The sequence below is a fragment of the Triticum aestivum genome, chromosome 3D, assembly GCF_018294505.1.
Source record: "Triticum aestivum cultivar Chinese Spring chromosome 3D, IWGSC CS RefSeq v2.1, whole genome shotgun sequence".
Classification (NCBI taxonomy): domain Eukaryota; kingdom Viridiplantae; phylum Streptophyta; class Magnoliopsida; order Poales; family Poaceae; genus Triticum; species Triticum aestivum.
In genome coordinates, this window is record NC_057802.1 from 571,246,966 (window position 1) to 571,255,091 (window position 8,126).

Genomic DNA, 8,126 nt, shown 5'->3' on the forward strand with positions numbered 1-8,126 from the left:
GCCAGGGTCATTCTACGAGAGGCTCTTGCCTAGTGGCTCCGTGCTTTTTTTTTTTCTGCTCATCCAACAGCCCACATTGGCTCTCAAAGGTATGAATCTAACACCACTCCAGTAGCCTTGGTCCCTTCACTATCTGACCGTTTAGAGGTACAGGCTCCTGGAGATTTAAGGATAAACCAAATTCCAGCATATGACATCGATGAGAATGTCAAGTGTGAAAGAGCCCCGGAGGTTTGGGATCAAATGTCGTGTTAAATAAGAACATAATATCTCCTGCAAAAAGTAAATCCCTTTGAATAAGATGCGTAAATCATACAATGTTAGTCTGATTCCAGTGGGTAACGAGCAGCAGAGTGCTGTGCTCCTCTGGTAAGCATAACGAGATACGCTGACAGAAAGGGTTGGGGGCACGCAGATGGCAGTGCAACACAGAACATGGTTCTTGCGAAGGAACAAAATCCGTCACCAGCTCAGCTCTGCTTGCCGTCAATGCCGCCGCCTCCTCCGTCGTCACTCTCCACCGGCGGAATGGTCTGCGGGTGGACCAGAAGAAAAGAAAGAGTGGCGAGCCGTGAGCGTGCATTGCGTCGAACAGGTTGCGGGCATGGTGCAATGTACGGGTGGGTGGCAGAGACTGCTGTACCATGTCAGGCTTGTAGACGTTGTGGACGACGGAGGCCCCCGCGAGGAGGGAGGCGACCACGACCACCGATGACCAGGCCAGCGACGGGGTCCCCGTCGGCAGCCGCCCGCCGCCGAACTTCCTGCCGCCGCCGTTCATCTTTGCTCTCTCTCTCTCTCTCTCTCTCTCTCTCTCCTCCCCGATCTTGTTGATGAGTTGAGGACTGGACCGTTCCTCTTTCTTCTGGCTTCTGGGCCCTGTGAAGCCCACAGTTGAGCGAAAGTACTCTTCTCCCGAGCTCAAATGAGCTCGGGTGAACAGTAAAATTAAAAAAAAATTGAAAAATATTTCGGAAAATTCTGAATTTTTTGTGACAAAAATTGCAAAAGTTTTAAACGTGTAAAATTTCATCGTGAATTAACCATGACAAAATAAAATTGTCACTCCAAAATGTTGTTGGAAATGACATTTTGGTTGTTGTTTTAGCCACGGCTTCTACAAATGTAATTTCATGATAAAATTTTGCATGCTTTGAAAACTTTTATCAATGTTTGTCACTAAAAAGTTTCAGAATATTTTAAATTGTTTTATAATATTTCTCAAAGAAAAAGTTCTATCCTTTATTAAAAGGAGCACAGTCTCAAAAAAGAAAACTAAAAAATGGACAAGCACTAGTAGAAAAAGGGTCAAATGTCAACCACATTAGTGCCGGTTTGCTTTTGAGCCGGCACTAATGTGTGCATTAGTGCCGGTTCCAACGGCTAGCCGGCCGCTTTCATTAGTACCGGTTCATGGCCGACCTTTAGCACCGGTTCGTGCCACGGACCGGTACTAAAGTGAGTGGTGGCAGGATGTTGTCAGTCCGGGGCCCCTCCAGCACCTTTAGTGCCGGTTCGTGGCACGAACCGGTGCTAAAGGTCGTCCTACATAAACCCTTCGTCCACCCGAGCTCGCTCTGTTCTTCCCCTTTCCCCTCTCCTCTCTGTTCTTCCCCTCTTCCTCTCGAGCTCATCACACATTTTGCCCAAAAATTGTCAAGATTTGAAGGCCCCCATCCATTCAAATGATCACAAAGGTTAGCAACTTTGTCCTTTCATCTCTCATTGCTAGATTAGCTCTTGCAATGCTTTGTATAGTGATTAATTTATGAGTTTAGTAATTTGGAAGGAAATATATGTGCTAATATTTGATTTATATGCAATTTGAGGTCAAAAATAACACTTAGTTTGCATATGTAGGTGTGGTTTACTTAGTGCCTTTTAAATCTCCGTCGTAACCACAGTCGATAGCCCGCACCTTTCCATCGCCGGCACCACCTTGTGGTGAGCCTCTTGTTCATGAATGTTTTACATTACCAAATTGATGTTTGTGTGATTTGGATATATAGTTACTCGTATTATTATCTTACTCGTACGTTGTTTGTTATACATAGTGCCATGGTTTTGATATCCGTCCCCGTCGGCCGTCGTCCTTGTTATGATTCGGATGTGGTATATTCTCTTTTAAAACTAGCTGTTGCATTTTTATGACAAATTATGCCAATCAAGTTGACATAGATATTTTTGTCTAGGAGGTTTGTGAACCGGAAATTCCAACCGACCCTATTGTCGAGAGGTTAAATTTAGTTGAAAGAGAAAACGAGTATTTGAAAGAAAAATTGAAAAGAATTGAGGGGGAGAAGATGGAATTGGAGTTGCATGTTGCCGATGTCGTCGATGATCACAAGATCAAGATGGAGAAAATGCGCTTGAAGATTAGAAAATATGCCATTGATAGTGAGGCTTGGTATGATTATGCTATTGGATCAATTGTTACCTTAGTTGCGATCTTGATCGCATTTGTTGTTGCATTTAAATGCTTTAGTTAGAGAGTTATTTGTTTGTTGCATTTAAGTCTTGTATGAACTTTATGTATGAACTTGTATTAATTTGGTCTTTTCGGTGTTGTGTAATGAAGATGAGCCGACAATGGATGTGACCGATGCTCTCCCGAGTTCATTAATGGCGTGCAAACTCTTTTGCTTGCGGCTGAGGCAAACAAGCGGGCGGATGGTTTTATGCCTTGTCCATGTTTAGTCTGTAAGAATGATCACAATTACTCTACGTCAAGAACCATTCACGTCCACCTGTTTAAGTCCGGTTTCATGCCCCACTATAATGTTTGGACCAAGCACGGAGAAAGAGGGGTTATGATGGAAGACAATGAAGAAGAAGAGGACGACGACAGCTATCCTGGCCATGGGTTCCCTGAATACGATGATACAACAATGGGGGAAGAAGCTGAGCCGGCAATGCGGGAAGAAGCTGAAGAAGAGGCATCAGATGAGCCCGCTGATGATCTAGGTCGGGCCATTGCCGATGCAAAGAGAAACTGCGCAAGTGATTTGGAGAAGAAGAAGTTGCAGCGCATGTTAGAGGATCACAAGAAATTGTTGTACCCGAATTGCAAAGCTGACAACAAAAAGTTGGGCACCACACTAGAATTGTTGCAATGAAAGGCAGAGAATGGTGTATCTGACAAGGGATTTGGAAAGTTGCTGGTAATGATAAAGAATATCCTTCCAAAGGACAACGAATTGCCCGAGAGTACGTACGAAGCAAAGAAGGTTGTCTGCCCTCTAGGGTTAGAGGTGCAGAAGATACATGCATGCCCTAATGACTGCATCCTGTACCGCGGTGAGTACGAGGATTTGAACGCTTGCCCGGTATGCGGTGCATTGCGCTATAAGATCAGGCGCGATGACCCTGGTGATGTCGAGGGCGAGCGCCCCAGGAAGAAGATTCCTACCAAGGTGATGTGGTATGCTCCTATAATACCACGGTTGAAACGTTTGTTCCAAAACAAAGAGCATGCCAAGGTGATGCGATGGCACAGAGAAGATCATAAGAAAGACGGAAAGTTGAGAGTACCCGCTGACGGGTCGCAGTGGAGAAAAATCGAGAGAAAGTACGGGAAGGATTTTGCAGATGACGCAAGGAACGTATGGTTTGGTCTAAGCGCAGATGGCATTAATCCTTTTGGGGAGCAGAGCAGCAACCATAGCACCTGGCCTGTGACTCTATGTTTGTATAACCTTCCTCCTTGGTTGTGCATGAATCGGAAGTTCATTATGATGCCAGTGCTCATCCAAGGCCCTAAGCAACCCGGCAACGACATTGATTTGTACCTAAGGCCATTAGTTGAAGAACTCTTACAGCTGCGGAATGGAACAGGTGTACGTGCGTGGGATGAGCACATGGGGGAAGAATTTGACCTAAAGGCCTTGCTGTTCGTGACCATCAATGATTGGCCTGCTCTCAGTAACCTTTCAGGACAGACAAACAAGGAATACCGCGCATGCACGCACTGTTTGGATGATACCGACAGTATATATTTGGACAATTGTAGGAAGAATGTGTACCTGGGACATCATCGATTTCTTCCGAGCAGCCATCCCGTAAGAAAGAAAGGCAAGCATTTCAAAGGTGAGGCGGATCACCGGACGAAGCCTCGCCACCGTACTGGTGCTGATCTAGTTGATATGGTCAAGGATTTGAAGGTAGTCTTTGGAAAGGGTCCTGGCGGACAACCTGTTCCGAATGACGCTGACGGACGTGCACCCATGTGGAAGAAGAAATCTATATTTTGGGACCTGCCCTATTGGAAAGACCAAGAGGTCTGCTCTGCAATCGACGTGATGCACGTGACGAAGAATCTTTGCGTGACCCTGCTTGGCTTCTTGGGCGTGTATGGGAAGACAAAAGATACAACCGAGGCACGGGAGGACCAGCAACGTATGCATGGAAAAGACGACATACATCAGGGTCATGCCAGCTACGCTCTTACCAAAGAAGAGAAGGAAATCTTCTTTGAATGCCTGCTCAGTATTAAGGTACCGTCTGGCTTCTCGTCGAATATAAAGGGAATAATAAACATGGCAGAAAAAAAGTTCCAGAACCTAAAGTCTCATGACTTCCACGTGATTATGACGCAACTACTTCCGGTTGCATTGAGGGGGCTTCTACCGGATAACGTTCGATTAGCCTTTGTGAAGCTATGTGCATTCCTCAATGCAATCTCTTAGAAGGTAATCGATCCAGAAATCATACCAAGGATAGAGAATGATTTGGTGCAATGTCTTGTCAGTTTCGAGTTGGTGTTCCCACCATCCTTCTTCAACATCATGACGCACGTCCTAGTTCACCTATGCGAAGAGATTAACGTTTTGGGTCCTGTATTTCTACACAATATGTTCCCCTTTGAGAGGTTCATGGGAGTATTAAAGAAATATGTTCATAACCATGCTAGGCCAGAAGGAAGCATCTCCAAGGGCCATGAAAATGAGGAGGTCATTGAGTTTTGTATTGACTTTATTCCTGACCTTAAGCAGATTGGTGTTCCTGAATCGCGGCATAAGGGCAGACTGGATGGAAAAGGCACGCTAGGAGGGAATCAAAAAATATGTATGGACGGACATTCTCTCACTGAAGCACACTACACAGTTCGACAGAATTCCGCCTTGGTGGCTCCGTATATGGACGAACACAAGAATTTTCTACGCTCCAAATACCCGGAGCGGTCTCATGACTGGATTACACGTGAACAAACCAGGAGTTTCGCCGGCTGGTTGCAGACACGTACCATGCATGACGCCTCTATTGAAGATGACATGTACTCGCTGTCCCAGTTACCATCTTCGAATATAATGACTTTCAAAGGGTACGAGATAAATGGTAATACATTTTACACGATCGCCCAAGATAAGAAGAGCACCAACCAAAACAGTGGTGTCCGCTTGATGCAACAACCAAGACGGGAAAGGAAACATATTATGGTTACATAGAGGACATATGGGAACTTGACTATGGACGTGGTTTGAAGGTCCCTTTGTTTCGGTGCAAATGGGTCAATATGACACGAGGCGGGGTAACGGAAGACCCGCAGTACGGAATGACAACAGTGGATCTCAACAATCTTGCGTATGCAGACGAACCATTCGTCCTAGCCAATGATGTGGCACAGGTTTTCTATGTGAAGGACATGTCTACCAAGCCGAGAAAAAGAAAAGATAAGGAAGCAAATGCATCATACGATGAGCCAAAGCGCCACATAGTTCTTTCTGGGAAGAGAAACATCGTGGGAGTGGATGACAAGACAGACATGTCAGAAGATTATGAAAAGTTTGATGAAATTGCTCCATTCACAGTGAATATTGACCCGAGCATCTAGTTAAATGATGAAAATTTTCCATGGCTACGGTGCAAAGGGACACACGCGAAGAAAAAGTCTCACACCCAAAGATCTGGGATGTGATCGGCTTCACTATCAACACATTCTTCTGTGTTTCACACCCAGGAGGGAATCTCTGTAATAGTTAGGGTAGTTATGTGTTTTGGCATTTGAAACGCGAAGAAATTTTGATGTGCAAACAAATTATTTCATGCATTTACCGATTTTTTCAGCTAAATGACCCTGAAATTGAAAAGCATTTCAAAAGAACTCAGAAAAAGTTGAAAGTTGGCATGGTATCATAATTTCACCCACATAGCATGTGCAAAAAAGTAGAGAGGGTTACCGCAAAAACTGGATGCACTTCGTGTACAAAATGGACAATCTCTTTCGAAGTATGAGGGTTTCGGACGAAAACTCATCCGTTACAAAGGCATTTCATTTTTTTAAATAACCTAAGCATTACCAAATTGAATATAATGATAAAACACACTAATATTAAACATAATAAAAAAGAATCACTGAAAAATCTATTCTCAAAGTTAAGTTATTCACAAACTAGTGATTCATTCATACAAATATCAAATAATTCAAAATGTAAACTATTCAAATTTGTAAACTACAGGCACTAATAGAAAGTTTCTAATTTTTTGTACCTAAAGCAAAAATATTCACAAAGAAACTCTAAATACAGCAAAAAACAACTCAAAAATAAATAAAACAAAAATAAATACAGCAAAAAAAAAAGAAAATAAAATAGCCCGCCTACTGCGCCACAGCGGCCTGCATACGACTAGAAACCCAACATGTTGTTGGGCCAGAATGCAGGCCCGCAAAGGCCCAGTAGGCCCACAGGGCAGCACAAAACATTTAGGCCCAGTAGGCCTGCTTTGGAGAGGAGCTCGAGAGAGCTACCGCACTGGGGCTTATAAACCAGTGCGGACGCCCCTGGGCTAGCGAGTGACGCACCGCACCTGCGCCAGCGCACCACCTTTAGTACCGGATGGTGGCTCAAACCGGTATTAAAGGGTGGGTCTTTAGTACCGGTTGGAGCCACCACCCGGTACTAAAGGTGGGCGCTTCCCGCCGCTTGGCCTGGCCAAAATTGACCTTTAGTACCGGTTGGTCGCTCCAACCGGTACTAAAGGCCCATCCTATATAAGAAAACACTTCAAAAAATTCAGTTTCTCATCTGCTTCTTCTCCTCTGCCCCGTCGCCCGCCGCCCCCCGTCGCCGCCCCCATCGCCACCCCTCATCGACGCCCCCGTCGACGCCCCCGTCCCCGTCGTCGCCGCCCCGGCCGTCCCCGTCCCCGTCGTTGCCGCGCCCCGCCCCGTCGTCCCGTCGTCCCCGCCCGGCCCGTTCCCGTCCCCATCGTCATCGCCCCGTCCCCATCCCCGTCGTCGCCGCCCGTCGCCGCCCCCCGTCGCCTCGCCTCGCCGGTGAGCTCCTGCCCCGGCCGCCATGTCCACACACACACACACATTGTTTTTTAGTTTTTTAATTATAGAAATTTTTCTGTTTTCTAGTTATAGAAATATTTATAGAAATGTTAGAAATTTTTCTGTTTTTTAGTTATAGAAATGTTAGTTATATAGAAATGTTATAAATTTTTCTGTTTTTAAGGTATAGAAATATTTATAGAAATGTTAGCAATTTTTCTGTTTTTTAGTTATAGAAATATTAGAAATGTTATAGAAATGTTAGTTATATATATAGAAATGTTAGAAATTTTAGAATTAGTTTTAGTTAGATGAATTAGATTAATGTCAAATTGTTAGAATTTGCATATAGAATTTTAGTTATCACAATCCAATCATTTAAAAAAATTTACTTTTTGCGGGCATATAGTATTTGTTCTCGACGATGCCCGGCCCGCATCCTCGTCGTCGACCCGTTCGCGACGACATCCGGCTGACCCATGTCCGGGATTGGGCTCCACCGGGCTGGCACTGGGAGGTGCTACCTGGAGGGGCGCGCCGCTTGGTGAGGAACCCGGCCTCGGGTCCCGTCGTCGACCCTGATCTCCTTTGGTGGCATTCGCGTGGGCCACATTCGGTGCAGAGGGAGCCGGCCCCGCCGGAGGTGGTGCGTCGTCGTGTCAGGGAGGAGGACGAGCATGTCCATCGCTACATGGCTGCTATGGACGTCAGGTTCTCCAATACCTGGCAGGTTCTTTGGGCAGATGACCGGAGATATGAACATGTGATGGTTCCATGTCTTTGGGTGTCCATCGCCCGCGCCCAGGAACCGCGAGTGGCCTAGATTCTTCTATAGTATTCAATCTTTATTAGC

At 45.4% G+C, this 8,126-nt stretch overlaps 1 long non-coding RNA gene across 1 annotated transcript; it reads right to left on the reverse strand.

The window, feature by feature from the left end:
* Positions 1–269: 269 nt before the first annotated feature.
* LOC123075525 (uncharacterized) lies at positions 270–868 on the reverse strand. Its single transcript, XR_006436152.1, has 2 exons — positions 644–868; positions 270–533 (listed from the first exon to the last, which is right to left on the reverse strand). It is a non-coding gene; the product is annotated as an uncharacterized lncRNA (long non-coding RNA).
* Positions 869–8,126: the final 7,258 nt, after the last annotated feature.